At 36.5% G+C, this 20,325-nt stretch overlaps 1 pseudogene; it reads right to left on the minus strand.

Annotated features, from left to right (window-relative positions):
• Positions 1–20,325, minus strand: part of LOC139043312 (centromere-associated protein E-like) — an 80,023-nt pseudogene that overhangs the window by 13,667 nt on the left and 46,031 nt on the right.

Below are 20,325 nucleotides of genomic sequence, written 5' to 3' on the forward strand. Positions count from 1 at the left end.
CATTTTTGGCATTCAGAAATTAAAGTGAAAATAAAAAATTTCCTTACTTTGAAAAGTAAAAAAATTAAAAAAAATTAAAAAAATAAGATATATTTTAAACTGTCAAGAATATTTATGTTTTTTAAAAATAATTTTTACAGGAAGATGAAAACAATCATTATTTGGCATGAAAATAAACGTATGCATTTATTTATATTTATTATGCATAATTTATAAAATTATGCCTTTATTTATAAAATGAGTTTTAAGTTACCTGAAGTACTTGGATCATTTCTTTTGTTTTTTCAAGGCATTTATTTGATTCATTAACTTGTGATTGAAGTTTTGCTATTATATCATTAGTCATCTCAAGCTCTTTCTGTATCTTTATAATCTTGTCTTCCTTTTGCATGGCAGTTTCTTTAGCTTCACGTAGTGAAGTTTCCAGCTCTTGAATCTTCTATTAAAAAAAACACACATATATAAGGTGTGCCTTGAAGACAGAATCACAGTTTATATGAAACAAAGATCATATATAGGTATTAATCTTTCAGATTGCATCAACATAGGATAGATGGAGACTCCAAATGTCACTCAATTTATACATGTATTATTTTTTTCATTTAGAAGCTGATCATTTAGGACTAAAAGAGGCCCAGATTTTATATAAGGTTAGTACTTATTTTATTTACTAGTTAGCATGGTGCTAAGCATATTAAATAGGCACTTACATTTTAAATTAACACTAATTACAGAAAGTATATTTGTTAATTGACACTTTAGAGGAATACATGTAACATATCTTTCCCTTTATTTTTATTACCTAGTTTTTATGCTGAAAAATACAAGTATGTGGAAAAATCCAAAGGCATATAATTAAGATTAAGTTCCCCCATCTCAGAACCCCCACTGACTCTAAAGCGATGACTACTAAACTCTTTCAAGTGTATCCTTCTAGAAATTTTCTATATGTATCTACGCATGTGAATATACAGTTTACAAAAACAGTAAGTCACACACACAATAGTGTGTAAGAAGAAAGTTCACACAGAATAGCGTGAAAGAAGAAAGAGCCAAAGCAGGACTGCATTCAAACATGAAGAAGACAGATATGACTACAGAAGAACTATACAACTTTAATGTAGACCATGAAGACACTGAAATTGTTAAAGGTTTTGTTTCCCTTGGTTCAGTCATCAGTTTAAATGGAGACCGCAGCCAAGAAATCAAGAGAAGACTGTGACTCAGAAGGGCAGCGATGGAAGAATCAGGAAAGATCATCAACAGTAAGGGAGTATCATTAGAGACCAAGGCCAAGATTATCAACATCCTCGCATTCCCAATTACTATGTGTGGGTGCGAAAGCTGGACAGTGAAGAAGGCTGACAGGAAAAAATGGACTCATTTGAGATATGGTGTTGGAGGAGAGCTCTACAGATACCCTGGACTGCCAGAAAAATGAACAAGTGGGTCCAAGAGCAAATTAAGCCTGACCTATCTCTGGAGGCAAAAACTGTAAAACTGAGACTATCCTACCTTGGGGACATGATGAAAAGTAAAAGGCAGCAGGAAAAGAGGAAGACGAAATACGAGATGGAGTAATTCCAGAAAGGAAGCCATAGGCGTGAGTCTACAGGAGCTGAGTAGGGCTCTTGAGGACAGGATATTGGACATCACTCATTCATAGAGTTGCCAGGAATCAGAGCTGACTCTACAGCACATAACAACAATAAATATATACTTCTGGTTTTTTGTGGGTTTTTATTGCTGAGGAAGATGAGCCCTGAGCTAATATCTATGTCAATCTTCCTCCATTTTATATGTGGATTGCTGCCACATCATGGCTGCCAATGAGTGGTGTAGGTCCGTGCCTGGGATCTGAACCATGAACTGGGCCGCCAAAGTAGAGCATGCAAACTTAACCACTATGCCATGGGGCTAGCCTCCTGCTTTTTAAAAAATTAAAAATTTTATTTTCACTTGATAATATATTTTCCAGATCTTTTCATTATCAACACATAGATCTCTCGCATTTTTGTTTTCATGGGTAAATATATCCTATTTCATGGAGGTACTATAAACTAGTTAACCTGTCACCTACTAATGAACATTTAGGTTATTTCCAGTTTTTTATAAATACAAAAATATCTTAATTTGTTCATAATATAAGACTGTTCACATATACACACATGCAGGTTTTCCTGGAAAATGTTTCTTTTTGGTCCACCTGGAATTTACTTTTGTTTAATGAATGAGGTAGGAGTCCAGACTTATTCTTCTAAGATGGCTAGTTGGTTGTTCTGATTCAAACATTAAGCAGACTATCTTTCCCCCGAGTTGACTGCTCCTACTGTCATGCACTGAATTCTCCTACTTGTTTGGGTGGACTGCCCAACTCTCTGCCTGCCCCACTGCTCTACCTCCACATCACTGACCTGCTCTGTGCTACTCTGATTTGGCCTAATTATCAAACTAATAACATACGATTTATTATCTGATGGGGTATTTCCTGGGGTCATTGAAAATGGGATTTCCTTGTGCTTGTTTATCTTATTGCTTTGGAAGATGGGTTTCATATTTCCACTATTTTTACCTCTACAGCTGACTGAGGTCTGTAGTGATCAGCAAATCAATAAACTCTATATTAGTGATCTTCTAGTTTCCACTAGTAATAATTATTAAACTGGCAGTTGATGTTTTATTATAAATATTTATTTTGGTAAAAATGCTAAGTTGTAATTCACTCGGGTTCCCCACTAAGACGTGTGTGCTAACAAAATAAAACAGCGTGTTTGCTGTACAGATTCCCAAGTAAGGGCAGTTAATACAGTTATTGGATTATTCAAATAATGTACTGATTCTTGGGCACAGGTTAATCTGTATAAGAAATTTATTATACTTTTAGCCTCTTCCATTTTTGTTTTGATCACATTAACCAATATTAAAGACACTGATGATAATTAGAGAAAAGCTAAATTGCTCTTTCTCTCTAAACTAGTTTGGTACTATAGACATAGATTATAATTTAATAGAAAGTCACATGATTTAGAAAACTTATAATGTATGGTAATAACACCTTAAGTGGTATACATACCTATTAATCAAATTAAGGCATGAGTTACTTCTATTTTATAATTCAAAGGTAAGATCTTATGTAACATGTAGCTTTATAATTAGTTGAGTGAGCGCCCCAATAGAACTATATTTAAAAAACAAGTCCATCATGCATGTTCCCTAATACCTTCAATACTGTGATTTTGCTCTGAAATGTTACATATGATACATCTTTAACTCTACAATGAAGCTGCAAATTGAAAAACATCTTATAAGAAATCTCATACCTCTGTGGTTAGTTGTGTAGCTCTTGATGTGACATGAAGATTCTTATCGCCTTGTGTAGTAGGATTAACAAGGGCACCAGATGTTCGAGAGATCTTCAAAGTTTGATAGTTTTTCAACAGTTTTTCATTTTTCTCTTTCACTGATTTCAGGTCATGTTCCCATTCTTTGGTGATGGTCACATTTCTTTCCTCAAACTCTGTTGATTCATTCATTATAGCCTATTGAGTAGTAAAGACAACACTATAGCTTCTAAAATGAATTACGTATTAAAAAAACCACTATGGAAAATACTAGAGTTCTAGGACAAGGCATATGTTGAAATTCATTATTCAGAACATTCTAGAATAGTACTTTAAAAGAATGTGAACATTCTTTGTGGCTTGCACCAGTTCCTGACATTTCAGAAGACGCTGGATATTGATTATGAGAATAAAAGAAGAAAAAGGACTAGAGAGGATTCATATTGATCTGCAAGATGATAATCTCATTCTATTAGATCAGCACTGACATATGAAGAGGAATCTGAAGAACTGGTCAGGTTAAAATCATTATGTATGTTATGACATATATAATGTCATATATAAACATTAACTGACATCTAATAGCAGAGCATACCCAGTAAACTTAATAACAATCTATTTTCCTCTTTCATTTCAAACCTCAGTGTTTATAAGGAAAAAAATTTACTGACTTTTCGTAATCTGAAAATCTTCTATTTCCGTGCAGGGAGTAACAGCCAATCCATACCCTCATTACATCAAAGGCTGACTCACTCTGAAATTGCTTCTATCATCTTTTTACTTCCTATTCCTATGGGATGTACTTTTTGCTCTCATCATGAATGCCTTCTTGGCCTTACCTGTATCTTTCTTTGTGGCTTTATGGTAGTTCTGTGAGATGCGGATCCTAAATTAGTTGTGTTCTTGCTGGCACCCTGGACTCTCCTTGGTTCTGGACTACTGACCCCACACCACACCAAGTTATCAATTGCTATGCTCAGATGGTGGAAGAAGCCACATATCCATGCTGATCCACAGAGCAGAAATCTCTACTTTCTAACCACAAGTGAGCCCTCAATATTATGAGAAAAACACTGAATTATATGGAAATTATCTTATCCCAAACACTGGTTTTATGCTTTTCTTCATTGATTGTGGACCATTTTTTTTTATTTTAAAAGCTCATTTACTGTTTTGCTAGCTTGGGGTATTCGACAAATGGGATTCACTATCCACAGGAAAACCTTTTTTTAAAAATGTTATCTACATTTCAATGTGATTTAAGTATAGTTTCCAGATGAAATTAAAGTGTCAGGAAAGAACTACCCAAACAAATGAAATATAAAACCAGTCTTAGGAGCTATAATATTAATCTAGCTCCCTTTGCTCCAACTGCCTATATAACAAGCAACTTTCTGATTAATGACAATTTTACCAGGTGTATGAGGTAGAGATTACTTCAGAAAGCCGAATGAATCTTCTCATCAGTGGAAAGTAAAACAAATTAATAAAACTGATCTCAAGCAATATTGGTTCATATGAATCTGTCCACAAGGGCTGGTCACCTTGGGAACAATGATACAAACCACATGTTTGAACCTCACAGTTGAAGGATCAGCACGTATGATAGCAACAGCACCGAGGTGAGAAGCACAAGGCCTCACTAATTAGTGGACTAGAGCTGTCTTTGGCTTGACCACAGGTGCTGCCCACAGCCCTGAAACAGGCTAGCATCTCACCTTGTTTGAGGATACTTGGGGGAAAAGGCTCAGGTCTTACGGAAGCGAGAAAGGACAGAGGAAAATGGCAAGATTTGAGGTTTCACCAGTGGAAATGGATTGTTATACTGCAACATTTTATTATCTTCTTTACAAGTTGATATATTTAATTACCTTAAGGAAGCAAAATGTGTTAGAGGAAGAACACATTTACAGTCACTCTTTTTCAAATAAAAAAATAAAGAAGCATATACAAATAAATGAAAGAAAATATACTTAAAATTAAGTTGCTCTAAGTCTTTTTAAGAATGAGGCAGAAAAATTAAAGCAAACAAAAAAAAAGAATGAGCACAAAAAAAGTACTACTTACAATTATCTTTTTATTATAAAAGATATTCACTTCACAAATCCTATCATTTTCTTTCTGGATGCCATTTTTAAGCTTTTCTATATCAAAATGAGTATTCAACCACTCTTCCAAAAACTGGGTCATTTCTTTCCTATTACTCAGTACTTGTTGAAATTCCATCTTTACGCTGTGGAAGTCACATTCCGAAAAATCTTTGAGAATTTCCTGTGTGAAAAATAAGCATTGAATCTCCTGAATCTTAGGAAAGTTTTTATCTAAATATCAGACAAATATCATAAAAAGGGGAAAATAACCTTACTGAACTTTCACTTCTAATATTTTGAAGTAAACATAATTCTAATTTATCCTCATTATATTAGAAATATAATTCTAATTTAAATAATAAAATTTTGGCAGTATAGGCTATGTAACAGAGGCACATCTACAAATTCTGCCTTTTGGCATTTTTAAAACCTGTTCGAAACAATGAATCTGTGACAGTGTCTGAAGTGCTTCTGGATGCAGCTTTTCTGTGCATACAGCAGGCCTTGCATGCATACTGGGAACTGCAGGGGCCTCACACTGCTGGGTGAGAGCAGGACACTCCATGTGGGGTTGCTACAATACAAATGTCTGTGACTCCCAGTCACAGATCTAGGAAGTTTTAGAAGGCATTTGGAAACTTATTCTGGCCTTCCAAGAAATCCTACTTGCTGATATTAAGTCTACTTTTCTATATCTGTGTAGTTCTGAAAGGAGGCTAGTCTATGACTTGGCACTCTTTACATCTGGCCAGCTGTCATTCTGCAACCTATTTTTTTTCTCCCCAAAGCCCCAGTAGTACATAGTTGTATATCCTAGTTCTAGGTCCTTCTGGTTCTTCTCTGTGGGACACTGCCACAGCATGGCCTGATGAGCAGTGCCAGGTCCACACCTAGGATCTGAATCAGCGAACCCCATGCTGCCAAAGCAGAGCACAGGAACCCACTTGCTACGCCACCAGGCTGGCCCCTCTGCAAGCTGTTTTTAATTTCATAAATGAAAATGACTCTAAGCACATGAAGAGGTACCTTTCTATTTGATAAAAAGACTTAAAATCTAATTAAATCCATTTTAAATAAATCATACCTCAATATGTAGATCCATTTTCTGGCTCAACTGGAGGTCCCCTAATTCTCTGGATGGTACATCATCATCTTGTTGAAGATGCTGCATTTTACTTAGCAGTTCATTTTGCTTTTCCACTTCATCAATAAAAACCATTTCAAGTTTACTGATGGATTCATGTTGTTCTTCCTTTATCTTTGTAACATGGCTTAACACATACTTGCAGGAAAACATGAAACAAATTGGGAAATGAAACTTTTATCACGTTTAGAGGAAGTTCTAAACTCTCAAGACTAAGAGGTGGGGCGGCTTGTCTTGTTTGTCTCTATCCTCTGAGGAGTGAGGAAGAAGGGAAGAACCTCTCTCTATTCCCAAGTTTCTACTCTCAGCGTCTTCAGAGAGTGACTTCCAGACCTCTAGTTTCTTATTTCTGACTTCCTTCTGGAGCTACCTCAGGGATGTCCTACAGTTACCTCAGATTCAATATGTTTACAATGTAACATGATGCCTTTCCCTATAAACCCACCTTTTTCTATTGCCTCCTTTTGGTTAATTATATCACGCAGTTTTCCCAGTGAGATTCATTTCAACATCCTCTCCTGCCTATGTCAGCTGGGTGGCCAACGTGAGTGTGCCCTGCCTCAGGACTTACCTGTCAAGTGTGGCTTAAAGGGGACAAGAATTTGAATGCCCTGGTTCTATGGACCTCATGAATAAGTTCTGGATATCTGATTGTTAGGCTTTTGAAGACTATTAGAGCCTGAGGGGCAATCTACCTAGGTAGGGAAGATACCGCTTCCTACTTCCTCAACTTCCACAATTCCTTAACAATTTACAATCTGGCCTCTTTCCTAACCACTCAACTAAAACTGCTCTGACAAAGGTCACCAGTAAGCTCTATTGTCAACAATTGAGGGGATCTCTTCATTCATGTTCTGGCTGTCTGAAGCATCTGACACTCTTGACCACTTCATCTTTGACACACTCTCCACCACTGACTTGACCAATAGCACTTTTGCTCAGTTCTCTCTTATCTCTCTGACTTTTCCAACCTCAAACTCATGTGTTGCTCTCTTTTCTGCTACTGCCTCTTGAGAACTGATCTTTTCCAGAGTTCTCTTTTATCTTCACTCTATTATACTTCTGGGTGGCCTCATTCACACCTGTTGTACTATCTATCACCAAATGCTGATGGATCCCACATCTTTATCTGTGGTCCTGATTTTTCTCCTGACAAACCTCAGATTCACAACTAAAAGCCTACTTGGTTTCTCTTCCTGGATGTTCCATTATAGGTATTTCTATCTCAAAACATCTCAAATTAAACACCAGATCTCTCCTCCTGCCTCACCTGCCTTCTCCCTTTCGTTTTTTCTTTCTATCAGTTAATGGCACCACTATCCACAAACCCGGCTAAGCCCAAATCCTGGGGCTCAGTCTGAACTTCCCTCCCCTCCCTCCACTGTCAAGCACATGGACCTACTATTGTAAACTGCCAAATATTTCTTTAACTTCTTTCATCCTTTCCATCCCTATGAATCCTTCCCCCATAGTACTGTCACCCATCACATCTCATCAGGACAATTGTAACTGCCTCTTGTCTCTTCTCTCTGCCACCAGGCTTATCATCCCCTGCAGACTCATTTCTTCTTTGTCTGTAGTGAAGTCTCTACAATGGCAACCCGATCACATTACTGCCACCACTTAAAATAACTGTCCAGTGACCCCTCCTCATCTCTAAAATGAACTCTAAGCTTTACTGCTTGAGCCCAGCTTCCAGTCCAGTCTTGTCCAACTTGTTCTCCAGGACATTGTCCACTACTGCACTTCTCACCTGTTCAAATGTCTGCCTCACCCACTGGACTAGGAGAGATTTAGCGCTTGCTCATCTCTGTCTCCCCAGCACCCTGACACATTGTTAAGGCCAAAGGCAGAGCTCAGGTTTTGTTGAATGAGCAGGTCCTAGATGCACTGAGGATCCTGCACATGCTATTCTCAGACCCATGCCATCTTTAATTCAGTAGCAAATGTACTAATTAGCAAATACACCAACTCCCAAAGCAGGACTTAAATATACTGGTTTGTAACTGAAATTAATGGCAATATTTACAAAGATATTACTAAAACAGGTGGTACCTTGAGTTTCTTCATGACTCTGTGGAACTCCATGGAACATCTCTGGTTGGCAGTGAGAAGTTTCTGAATCTGTCTGGTTTGTGGATGTGGAAGTGAGAGGTTTGCTTTTACTCTAATTGAAAGCTCTCTTTGGGTTTCAATTTCCCTCTCCAAGTCAAGGCAGAGTCCATTTAAGCACTCATAATGACTATCCATCTCTGTGTATCTCTTCAGAAGCTCCTAAAGGCAGTGAGAATTCATTCAATTTAATAATTCATTCTACTTTAACAATAAGTAGTCCTAGCTCTGGAATTGTAACAAAATTTATGCTTTAACACTTTCTATAGGGCAGAAATAAATTGAGACTTTTGTGTATAAAAAACAAAGAGAAAATGTTATTGTCGATTTTGGATTATAGAAATAATTATAATCATTGTGGAAATTTAAGAAGTTTAAACTGTAGGGGAGGAAGATATTTCCTCTACACGCTCTAGGTCCTTCTGGCTGGACAGCAAATTAAATTCACATGAGACAGAATAACAGGAGAAAATTAAACAAAGCTTTATAACATGTATACATGGGAGAGACCCAGGAAAACTGAGCAACTCACCAAAATGGCGGAAGCTCTCACCTTAAATATCATCTTCAGCTAAAGACAAAGGAGGATGTTGTGGGTAGGGGGAGTCAGTATGGGAGGTTACCAGACAAGTACAGTAAACAAGAGTAAGGTTATTATGCAGATTTAAGTCCTTGCCTTCCGCATTGATAAGAGTTTCTAGAGGTAAGGTCATCCCCCTTCTTCCTGGTACAGAGAGGGAGACATCTTTACAGATGGAGATTTCCCTTACAAATGGAAATGTCTCTTACAAAGGGTAACTTCTACTTTTCAGAGTTTCTCTCATGTCTGCAGTTTTTGAAAGTAACCAGCCCAAAATAATCTTCATGCCAAAGAGATATATCTTGGGGTGGCCAATTCTAATCCTCTATAAAACAGCTATAACAAAGAAAACCAGAAACAACCATTGTTATCATTTTGATACATTTTCTTTTAGTCTTCTAAACATCCATGATTTGAATGAACATTTACAAAGTTGGAAGAGAAATTTGCATGAATTCAATCTAGTATGTATTGTAGCTCAAGGCTGAATGCTAGCTTCTGTTGACAATAGGTGGTGTGAGTGAGCAGATAAAACTGATGAGGATCAAGGATGCCTCAGGGAGAAAAGCCCAAGGCTTCCTGGCCTACATACCAATCTATATCATCCTCACAGAAGCATGGGACATCCTGACCTCATTCAATCTGATTCTTACCCAAAGTTATAAGACCACCTGATAACCAGACTCCACCTGCACTGATACTTTTTTTACCTAATTTTTCCTTTGTCTTGTAAAGAAGCAACTCACATACTTATGCCTTATAAATTTAGCCCTACCCTCAACCCATGTTTGCAGCTCTTCACTGCCCATAGGTCCTGTCCCCATGCTACTTCCTGAATAAAAGAGCACTACTGCCAGACCTTGAGAGTCCAAGAAATGTTTCTTTCGACTCCTCAGCTCACTGAGCCAGCATCAAAACGAGTGACAACAAATCACATGACCTACGTTCTATTATCTGCCTAGAATCTGAGATTTCTCACCTTTTATCAGAGTTAGAGTTCAGGTTCTAGCCCTGTCACTTCCTGACTGGGGAAATCCTTGAGCCATTCTCCCAACTACAAAATGAAGAGTACAATAATTTCCACAAAGTTTTCTAGGGAATTAAGTAAAATGTTAGATAATATCTAAATATAACCTATAAAATACATACAGACACTATAAATTAAAGGAAATAAAATTACATTTGTAGAAATGCTTCTATACCCAAGTTTTAAACTTAGACTTGGTTTCAAATCCTAATTTTACCAATTTACCAGCTGTGTGACCTTGGGCAATGACTAAACTTCCTCCTGGGCCTCAATTTCTTTGTTTATAAATGGAACAATAAACTCTGTCTCATGAGGTAAAGCACCCAGTCTAGTGCCTTGTGTATGGCAGACACCCATTAGGCCTAGGCCCAGCAGCTCAACTTTCTAGAGACCAGACAGGTGACAAGCTGGTCAGGGCACAGGTGGAAGAACACTTTACATTCAATCGGGTATTAACATATTTAGTTCAGGGTGCTAAACAATAGAGTAAGGGGCTTCTGACAATAATGAGCTCTCCTTTTAATAATTTAAGGAAAACCTAGATAGATGTTCATTAATCTGGGATGTTGGAGAGGGGATTCTTGCCTTTGGTCTTAGGAGGAATCACCTTATGGTTGGAGCAGCACTGTCTAGTCATTCATTTGTACTTTTAATAAATACATATTGAAGGCTGACTTCTGTCAGGACTGTGCTAAGTGATGCAGCCATAAACAACACACAGAAGTCTTTAGGGATCTTGTGTTCTAATAGGGGTGACAGTAAATCCTGTTGGCTTTACCCTCACTACATGTTCAGAATCCACACACTTCTCACTGCTTCCACTACTACCTCTCTGGGCCAAGCCATCACCATCTTCGCATGATTACTGAAATTAGTCTTTCAAATAGTCTTCCTGCTATCACTTAATTTTCAACACAACAATCAGAGCTATCCCTTTAAAATGTAAGTCAGACCATGTCTCTCTCGTGGTCAAAACTCTCCAGTGGATCCACATCTCGTTCAGAGTAAAACCCAAAGTCTTTTAAAAGCCCCACAGCCTGCTTCCTCCTGTTAACTCTGACCTCGTTTCTCATTAGCTTTCCCCCTTGTTGATGTTGCTGGAGCCCACTAGGCAGCTTCTGCTTCAGGAGCTCTGTCCTTGCTGTTCTCCCTGCCTGTTCTGCTCTCCACCAGATACCTGTATGTCTCAACCATTGACTCCTTTCAGGTATCTGCTGAAATACCACCTTTCCAGTGAAGCCTCAAAATCATAAACCCTACTGTTTTTTTTCAAAGATTGGCACCTGAGCTAACATCTGTTGCCAATCTTTTTTCTTCTTCTCCCCAAAGCCTCCCCAGTACATAATTGTATATTCTAGTTGTGAGTGCCTCTGGTTTTGCTATGTGGGATGCTGCCTCAGCGTGGCCTGACAAGCGGTGCCATGTCTGTGCCCAGGATCTGAACTGGGGAAACCCTGGGCTGCCGAAGCGGGAGCAGAAACTTAACCACTTGGCCCCAGGGCCGGCCCCAAACCCCACTGTTTTGTTTGTGTATGTATGCATGTATGCACACACATATCTGTACTAGATTATGAAGTTTAGAAGAATACTGAGCATTATCTATTCATTCCATAGAGGTGCCTGTGACTCCTCAGGCCTTTGGAAGGGCCCCAATATTTATTTGTAATTTGAACAGGGGCACTTACTTTTATCCTAAAGCACTTTTCTCTCAGGCTTTCTGTAAGGTGCTGTTTTCCATCACATAGCAACATTTTTTCATATTTTAATACCTCTTTGATGTTCTGTTGGTCCTGCTTGGATGGAAAGAAATAAACAAGGCTTCAGCTATAACTCCATTCATATATAATGTCTAATCATTTACTTTTTCAATTACACATTGTACATTATTTCAATAATGGAATCAAATATTATACTTGTAACACAAAAAAATGTAAAAAATGGTCAGAAAATGAATAATAGTATCATGAAGTCTTTTAGTGAGTAACCTCAACTCATTGGGGAAAAAAGTGGGAGAACCACATATTTTTTGGAGACAGAATCTGTTCCTGTAACGTTCATAGCTGCAAATTAGGTTTTAGATTTATCTCTGGTTCCTACTCTTCCAGATCTCTGCAGTAGAATAATTATTGCCAACTAAACATGCTAGCACGACTGTCTGTACTGTCCATGGTGCTCCAAGCTCCATTCATATATTCTTCCCAGCACCTTGGACCAGAAAATTCATACCCTGCCTACATTTTGTATTTCTGACTACAAGTACAAAACAAAACATTTTCTCCCATTTGTTTATCTTATTTACTGCAGTACCCAGAAGACTAATTGTTCAATGAATATTTGTTGAATGAATTAAATCTCTTTATAAATTTAGTTAGGGTCCACATAAATATGATTCCCAAGTGTCTGATGTTTCTATTGAGATTGCAAATGATACTGTTTTCCACTTTATTCTTTCTTCACTATTGAAATATGAGAATGAAAAAGATTTTTATAGATTTCATAAACTTTCTTATTGATCTGAAGTTTACATTACTTTTTAGAGGATTCAGTTCAATTTCTTTTTTGTATTCATCTTGCCTTCTTCCCTTCTAATGTCACTAACAAGAGCCCACGTCTAACCCTATCAGGTAGAGATAGAGAGATGGGCTATTTAATCTTTTGTAAATCGAATCCTTCAACTATTTCTCCATTGAGAATAATGCTATTTCTTGGTTTAAAAACTCTTTTAAAATTTCATTAAAGAAAATAGTCTGCTTATTTAACAAATTTTTTCTTAAAAATAAAGAATTAAAATGGTATTTTCTGAAATAGATTTTAGCTTCTTTTAAAACTGTACTTGCCTGTTTGTGTGAAAAGTTATAGTAATAGTTTTCCCATTATCCTCCGTTTGTAGAAATTTCCCGGAAAAAAAAAGTAAAAACATTGCTACCCTTTTCAAAAAAGCTTGTTTCTTATAAATAGTTACTAGATAGGGGTAGATTCTGAACTCGCTCTAGCTATCATTTCTCTTAAGGTTTCTCTGAATTGGTCTCTTTCCATTTTTGAGAGACTTTTATGCTCCTTAGCTCATCTCTCTCCTCAGCTACAATTCTTATTTCTTCAAGGCTTTCATAAAGTTTCTTAGTCAAGTGTAAGTTATCCATTTCCACATTTTGCATAGATAAATTTTGGGCCTCAAACTGCTTCTTCAATCCTTCCGTTTCATTCATTTTTTAATGAGTTTTACTGACATCTTCTTTCACTTTAAGAAGTTGAAGCTCTTTTTTCTGAAGTTCTCGGATCTTGAGATAATTATAAAACAAGTTAGAATGCAAACAGAACTCCTTCAAGGACGGAAAATAGTCTATTTGTTACATACAAGCACATATCTATGTCTATATATCTATTTCTATCTCCTTGCTGAGTCTACAAATAATTTTGGACACAACTACTCCCAAAAGAATAAAACAACAATACCTTTTCCTGTAATTCATCTTTTGCCTTATTTAAATCCTTTTGAATATTTGAAATCTGGGTTGTCTTTTCTGAAACTCTCTCTCTGAATTTATCAATAGTTTCCTGGTGTTCTTTCAAATGCATACGAGCAATTTTCAGTTCTTGTTGTGTTTCCAGATCCTTTATTATTAGAAGAAATTGAGAAATATGATAATATAAAGGCACATTATCTTTTCTTAATGATGAACTAGTTAAAGTAAAAAAATGCATTCTCACAGTTAAAAACCACCAACACACCACCCCCAAATCAGAACAGTATGGAAGGATAGAGAGTACAGACCCTGTCCCTCACCTCGCCCATCCTAGTCCTGCTCCTTGTTGAACTGGCTGCTTGCTCTTCTCCTTTCAGACCCCTTGGACACCCTTCTAGATCAACGTCACAGAAAAAGTGTCCCATTCTTATGCTTAGTGTTCCCTTATACAGACAAACCCCACTTAGCCAGTGCCTTATGGCGGACACTTGGATTGCTTTTAGCTTTTGTTTACCACAAACAATGCTGCAGTGAATGCTGTTGTATTTCTGCCCAAATGTGTGAATGTATTGGTTGGATAAATTCCTAGGAATGGAATTGCTGTAACAAACGTATATGCTGATAAATTTTTAATAAGATATTGTCAAACTGTCTCCCTAAAAGGCTCTAACATTTACTTTTTCACCAACAGTATCATTTATTTAAAAGAGAAGGAAGCTTCTTGTATTAAAAATATGTGTGCTGGACAGGAAGAAAGAGTATAACTCACTCTAGCTATGGTTTCTTGTAGGTTTGCCTTCAGTTGGTCTCTCTCCAGTTTGAGTGCCTCTTCCACTTTTCTTAGATTATCTCTTTCTTTCATTACAGATTTCATTTCTTCAAGATTTTCATGAAGTTTCTGAGCCAAGTTTAAGTTTTCCGTTTCTATTTTATCCAGAGTTAAACTTTGGGCCTTGAATTGTTTCTTCAATCGCTCTATCTCGGACATTTTTTTCTGTGTCTCACTGACATCTTCTTTTAACTTAAAAAGCTGATGTTCATTTGCCTTAAGTTCTTGGATCTTATCAAGATAATCATAAAATAACATGTCAGGATACAGATGGTTTTTAAGACAAGTATAAAGAATAGTTTCTAAATTGATTAAGACAATAGGCTTCTAATGTCACTCATTAATATTCTGCATAATTCCACACAGAAGTTATTTTCTTTTGAGATTATATACGTAAGTGTATATATATATACACACAAGTGTGTACATATGTACATATACACACAAGTGTACATATATATACATATATATACTTGTGCATATATACACATGTATATAGATGCACTCATGTACATATACACATAAGTGCACTAATCTTAAGTGTATAGCTCAATTATTCTTGACATATGTTTACATCTATGTAATAACAACCCAGATTAAAATATAGAACATTTCTAGCACCCCAAAAAGTTCCTGTGTGCCCCCTTACTACAGCCAACCACTATCATGACCTTGGTCATCTTAGGTGACTTTGCCTATTTTTGAACTTATAAACCACAAGGTGTAAATCCATTCTCCCAGTGAAAGGCATCTGAGTTGTTTTCAGTTTTTCACTATTATGATTAGAGCTGCTATGAACATTCTTGTACATATCTTTATGTGGAAGTATGCGTTCTTTTCTCTCAGGTACATACCTATAATCGCTGGGCCACAGGCATGTACATGTTCAGTGTCAGTAAACACTGCCAACGTGTCTTCCAATGTGGCTAAACTATTTCATATCCCCAGAGGATTATAGGCACAAATAAGTCAGACAGCCAATCAAATAACCCTCCCCTCCCCCCATACCTTTTCTTGTAATTTAGTGTTTGAATTTTCTAAATCCATCTGCATATTTGATATTTCATCTGTCTTCTCAGAAACAATCCCTCTGAGTTTATCAATAATTTCCTGGTGCTCCTTCAGATGCATGTGAGCAATTCTTAGTTCCTCTTGTTTTTCCAGATTCTTCATCATTAGAGAAATTTTGAGAACAGTGACATATCTTAATGTTAAAATGTTAGTATTTTTTTAATGAAAATAACATATTTTCTTAGTAAAAATAATAAAACTATTACTTCTTACTCTGTATTTTTGTTGTTAGAAAGTGATAAGCTTTTCCTCCCCGTCCCCACCTCCCACAGCCTGCTCCCACTTTCCAGAGGCAAACATGTTATATGTGCACTATTCTACAGCTTGCTTTTCCTCCTAAGAGTCATTCTGGGCTTTCCATATTAGGACGGTCAAATCTATTCCATTTTTTTATTAGGTGTTGCATAGTATTCTGACATATTGCTCTTGTTTACCCAGTTTCCTTCTGATGGACATTCAGATTGTATCCCATTTTTTATTACAAATTGCTACAATGAACAACACTGTGGTGTATATATGTGTATGTATATATATATATTTCTTTATCTTAACAATTGATTAAGTATACATGTAGGATAAAGTCTATGAAGAAAATATTGCTTACAGAATTTACAATTTTCAAGAACAATACCAAGTTACGTGCCTAAAAGTTTCTATCAGTTCACTCACACCAGCAGCACCATCATGTGAAAGCAGGGCTCACTGCTGTCAGCAAAGCCCACGCTTCCTCACGAGGGAGGGAAGGAGTATCGCTTACTGTAGCTTCCGTCTCTCGCAGGCTTTCCCTGAGCTGCTCTCGCTCCGTTCTGAGGGTTTCCTCCACTCTTCTGAGGCCATCTCTTTCCTTAGCAACAAGTTTTATTTCTTCAAGGTTCTCAAGATGTTTCTGAGTCAATTTGAACTTCTCTGTTTCTATAGTTTCCAGAGTTGAATTCTGGGCCTCTAATTGCTTCTTCAATTGCTCTGTTTGATGCATATTTTCCTTGAGATCATTTTTTGCCTTAAGAAGTTGATGTTCTTTCTCCTGAAGTTCTTGGATCTTGAGATAAGCATACAATAAATTATGATATAGATAGATTTGATAAAAAGCTAAATAATAGTTTCTAAATTAATAGGCAAATCTTTACTTGTCTCCAATTTTAGGCTAACTCATATCTTGTTTCTTTACACAAAAGACCTGATTCAAACTCTCAGCTACTCAGATAACAACTTTAAAAAAATACCTGTGCTTTTAAGGCAGTATTTGTGTTTTCTAAATGTATTTGCATATTTAATATTTCATCTGTCTTCTCTGAAACAACTTCTCTGAGTTTATCAATAGTTTCTTGGTGTTCTTTCAGATGCATGTGAGCAATTTTGAGTTCTTCTTTTGTTTCCAGACCCTTTATTAGCATGTGAAGTTTAAAGAATATTTTAACAACATCATCTCAACACTGCCCCCCTTCCCAATTGGCTCAGTTTTAAGGAAACACAACAGATGAAGAAAAGGGTCTAACTGACCTTAACTTCAATTCTTCTTATGTATTCTTTAAGTTTCTCTCTCTCTACTTCAAAGGACTCTTGTAATTTCTGTAGATCATTTCTTTCTTTGGTTATGGATTTTATGTCCTCATAATTTTCACGGAGTTTCTGAGCCAACTCTAGCCTCTCCATTTTCATACGTTCCAACGTTAATTCTCGGTTCCTTAATTCATTCTTTATATTCTCCACGTCATTCATCTTTTCCTGCATCTTACTCATCTCTTCTTGTACACTAAGAAGTTGTTGCTGTTTTTCTTGGAGTTGTTGGCTCTTAAGAAATAAAGTTTTTATTATTACCATTTTGCCATATTATCTTAAAATTCTTATGTAAAATGTACTTTGCCAAACTGAGAGAATCATTATCACAGCCCTGCACACTACCCTAGTGGAAACAGACAAGCAGCACTGAAAGTAAAGCAGCTTCTAGGCATAGTGTCTGTACTGGGCTGAAGAGGGTCCCACCCAAAATTCAAGTCTACCCAGAACCTCAATGTGATCCGATTTGGAAAGAGGGTTTTTGCAGATGTAATTAGTTAAGGATTGAGAAGATACCCTACTGGACTAGGGTTGGGCCCTAAATCCAATGAGAATGTCCTCATAAGAGACGGGAAAGGACGCACAGAGACACAGAGAAGATCCTGTGAAGATGGAGACAGAGATTGAAGTGATGCAGCTACAGAACAAGGACTATCGAGGACAGCGGGAGCCACGGATAGCACAAGGCAAGGAAGGACTCTTCTCTAGAGCCTTCAGAAGAAGCATGGTCCTCCGACACCATGATTTTGGAATTCGAGAATCTAGAAATGTGACAGAATAAATTTCCATTGTTTTTATGCCAGCAAGTTTATGATAATTTGACACAGAAGTCCTAAGAAACTAACATAGTGTCACTTGGTTAATCAAGGAGGCAAAGTAAAAATGCGAAAAATTTAAAAAGAAAAGAGACTGACTAAATATATAGATGTACCTGGCAAATAAACTGTAATTCCTCATCTCTTAAAACCTTTTTGGATAATTTATTTTTAGTTCCAATAAGGTCTTTAGGGGATGGCCCACACAAACACTGAGGCATTAACTTTTACATAAGCCTATTGATATCACCTCTTTGGGAGGAGTATGAAATAGACAGGAGGTTTTAGTAAATTCAATTAGGTTATAGTGAAAGGGATGAGAATTAAGAGAACATATATTAGGAAAAAAACATTCCACAGAAGCACAATGGAAACACTACGCTATTTATAATGCATGTAGCACTGTTCTTAGGATAAACAGAAAGATATCAGTGGGTCCATTTTAGAATTACTAGAGCAGTACAATTGTTCTAACAGTCTTAGCTCTTACACAATTATATTACAACAGCACCTTACTTCTAAAAAAGAAATAATTCAGGAACTTGCAAACATCTAAGAGATGGTAATAGTGACAAATCTTAGAGTTTAGAGAATGACTAATATAGCTCTATATAAGGGCAGGAGCTTTGTTTTACTGACTAATGTATATCAAGTGCCCAGAACAGTGCCTGGCCCACGGTAATGCTCAATAAATATTTGATGAATGAATGAATACATCATGAGTAGTTTAGATGAACCAAGGCCCCCTCTCATTGAAAGACTCTAGGATAATATAATACACACAAAAGAGGTTAGCTAAGATCCTAGTGTGAGTTCAAACTGTCCAAAATATTAGCATTGAGAGCTGTTCATTTGGGAGGTACATTCTATTTCTGGAATTTAGGTCTATTAGAACCAAAATTTATCACCAAAAAAAAAAAGTTTAGTCAGGAAATATGGCCAGGAAGATAACTTTAAAAATTCACCTTTTCCTTTAGCTTTTCTTCAACTTCTGCCAGTTTCTCACAGGTCCTAGAAAGCTCTTTCTCTTTCTTTATGGTACAGTTCTTTTCTTGTGCAACTATCTCTTGTTGCTTTTTAAGTTCACCTCTAAGAATTCTTAATTCTTCCTGGTTTTCAATGGTCTAGAATTTTTAAAAAGTTGAGATTAAATGACACTAGCTTACATTTAGGAAATCAGGTAAAAATCAGCATTTACCTCAGCCTGAAAATGGAGAAATCATGGCAAACTATATTGGAAAAGACTAACTTAAAAAGAAAGTGAGTCTATTTTGATCATGTAAATGCCAAGAATCTGCTTTCTTATGCTGTTTCTTTATTGCTCAACTTACATTCCTACCACGAGAATTAGAACTGGATTTAGTATTCCATCATAAGAGGTTTGCTTGTTTTCTACCCTGAAGCCAAAAGAGACTGTTTCTAAGCTTTCATCGATAGACGATGAGACTGCAGGTTATAGGCTTTTCATATGCTGGGATGGCTTTGATTTTGAGCAAGCTCAAAACAGCAGCCGTCCTTTGCTAGCATGAATTGGACTAATCTTAGTTATTATGCTTAAAGAGTGACATTCTCAAGTATCAAGACCAAAAAACATTACAAGACAGATACTGAGAAGAAAATACAACTTTTGTCTGTACTCTTATTTACATTCAGCTCTTTGACCAAACAGACAATCCTAAGAAACATGGAAAATTACACAAAAGGTCAGGGTCTACTGTGATCCATAGCAAACTTCTGAAAATATTAATTTCAATCTATTACACATTAGATTGCCCCCACATATAGAAACAAAAACTAAAGTAGGTTTGAAAATATTGGCAAACATTAACAACAATTAAACATGAAATTTAAGAAAAATTACAACAGCATAAATAAAATAGAAACACTTAGGAACCAATTAACAAAATATGTCCAAGATCTGTACATTGAAATCTATACAACACATCACTGAGAGAACAGTTTATAGAAAGATACACAATAAGCACATAAAAAGATGCTCAACATCTTTAGTCATTAGGGAAAGGCAAATCAAAACAAGGTTACACCCAATAGAAATGGCTAAAATTAAAAACACCAATAATATGAAGTGTTGGTGGGGATGTGGAGCCATCAGAATTCTCTTAATGTGCTGATGAGAATGTAAAACGGTGCAACTATACTTTGGAAATCAGCCTAGTAAATTCTTACCAAGCTAAACATACATCTCCCTATGACCCAGCTATTTCACTTAGATCCATACTCTAGAGAAATAAAAAATATATGTTCATAAAAACATTTGTATGAGAATGTTTATAG

The sequence above is a fragment of the Equus asinus genome, unplaced genomic scaffold (assembly GCF_041296235.1).
Source record: "Equus asinus isolate D_3611 breed Donkey unplaced genomic scaffold, EquAss-T2T_v2 contig_2, whole genome shotgun sequence".
In the NCBI taxonomy this organism is placed as follows: domain Eukaryota; kingdom Metazoa; phylum Chordata; class Mammalia; order Perissodactyla; family Equidae; genus Equus; species Equus asinus.